Here is a 2,352-nt window from a genome sequence, read left to right as displayed (position 1 = left end):
CATATGAACTAACTGAAAGCAAATAGAGCAGAAATCAATTGTGTCTTTGATGAAATTTTATCACCAATGTTGTGAGCACTCCTTACTCAGAGGTACTACCTAACCCAAAATTTGATTTGGATGTCGATACTAATAACCACACACACATCAAGAGGGTATGAAAAGGTTTATTATTCACATAATGAGACTTTCTGGGAACAGCAGGGCGAGTCCCCAGACTTGACTGGCTTGGCTTTTATTGTTCTTAGGGTGTGAGTTCGGGGTGAGTGTTCCTGTGTGCGGGCCAGATGTTGTGTGATTTGATCTTCCCACATGGGCCAAACAAGGAGGCACCCAGGCTTTCTAATCAGCTTGCCTGCCCAGATGTGGAGCTTAGGGGGAAAGGGGAATGAAGAGGCTTGAAAGCTGTCAGCAGTCAAATATCAAAAATGGAGTCAGCCTCTTTATCACGGCCAGATAAACTATAATCCTGGCCTAGAAAAGCCTGTTTGTTCAGTCTCTAAGGAAATCTAAGTCTACGAATCTGCATCAACAGGCAGAGGTCTGCAAAAGCTGTGATGCCTCCCAAAAGTTGTAGATGTGGCTTTGAGCTTGATGAACAAGAATTTCCTAGAAGTCAAACCAGGGACCACAGAAGAAAATGGAGAAGAGTTTCTCCTCGACAGCAGATTCAAGGTTTAATCAAGGATCTTATTTCCTGCCAAAGCAAGGGATCTTTGTCAGCCCTGCTCAGATTTTCATCATGGCATGGGCCATTGATGGCTATACATCATTCTTTCCTTTCACTATAGCATTCATTCTCCCCTTTTTCCTTTTTGTAACAGATCCCTTACCCTGGAGTCTTAGTAGAACACATGGAACAACATATGTTCATGTAGCTGGACATAACATGTCCCAGACTTCCTTGAAGGTGAGTATAGCTATGTAGTAAATAGCTATGAATGGACTATGAGCATAAGTGATGACTTGAAACTTCCTTAAAAGGAAATAGCTTGCTTCCAATGTCCTTTTCTTATATAAGCACACGGTGGATGTGCTTCTCTGAACCAGTTTTGACCACTACCCTTGGTAACAAGAGAACAAGGTAAATGAATCCTGGGGCCCTTGATCACCTTGTGAAACAGAGCTGCCCTCGCTGTCCTAGGCTTCTTAACTACCTCTGGATAGCTATGTAAGGAAGAACTAAACTTCTGTCTTACGTGAGTGATCATATTTTGGAGGTGCCTAACACTTACACAAAAAATATAATTAAAATATTAAGAAGTTAAGCTTCTTTACTTTTTATGATCCTAAAAATGTCTTCTCCTTATTCCTTTAGATTTTATCTTTAATGACAAGGATAACTAAAAAGTCTCAAATTTAACTGGCTGTAAGCAAGTAAGACCCTAAAACTACATGTGACCTCATGAATTCACTGTGCTGCTTCTCTTTTCCAAAAATCAACCTACAGAATACAGTCATTTATACTTTTTGGGCCTCAGTATAGGCATTTAGTTAATATAGATGTATGAATACCAACCAAATCAATAAACGAAAACTCAGATTGTTCCCCTTTTCCAACACAGATGTCCATGTCCTATTTTTATCTACTCTCTGTGATCAATTAATCATAGATTATTGGATTAAGAAAAAATGGATAAAGTAGACTTCATTTCCCATGATGTGATTCAAAGGTGATGTTTTTTTTCTCATTCTCATCTTCGTGTGACTCTGCTTCGGAACAGTTCATTGTGTTGCTAAGACACAAGGATGTCTTTCTGCAACAGAAAACTTTGAAGTCAAGGCACTACAGCTGCTGCAAAGGATGTCACAAATAGTGTGTGCAGGGCCTTGTCCACAGTGTGACCTGTAGCACGTGATTCAGATAAAAATTATCACACTCATCCAGCACCCTCTCACAGAAAACTATGGCTCTTTCAATTACTTGTATTCTAAAATTAATAAAACAGTGTATGTGGACTAAAAGTCAGGAAATCCTCATTCTACTAAGATGTATCTTTCTTAGAACCTCAAGCAAATAACTGAGGGGAGCTTGTCCTTAAATTCTAATTTGCCTTTATTCTACAAGACACAAGTTTAAAGAATATTAGAAGAAAGCAAAATGAAATTATATCGTCAGTTGTTCCTTCACTAAAAATATACATTTCATCTAAACAAATGTTTGATTCTACCTGGTAAATAAGTAGGGTAGGTTTTATATTCACTGAGACCTGTGATTCATATTTGGAATTTGAGTTCATGAACAGATGCAAAGAAGTCTGGTCTCCTCAGTGAACTTTTGATAAAGGCACAGAAAGCTCAGCAGTGATGTGAGCTGGTTTGCATCTCCAGGTTTGTCTAAGCAAACTGAAC

The sequence above is a fragment of the Pteropus vampyrus genome, unplaced genomic scaffold (genome assembly GCF_000151845.1).
Source record: "Pteropus vampyrus isolate Shadow unplaced genomic scaffold, Pvam_2.0 Scaffold9, whole genome shotgun sequence".
In the NCBI taxonomy this organism is placed as follows: domain Eukaryota; kingdom Metazoa; phylum Chordata; class Mammalia; order Chiroptera; family Pteropodidae; genus Pteropus; species Pteropus vampyrus.
This window is presented reverse-complemented; position numbering follows the sequence as displayed.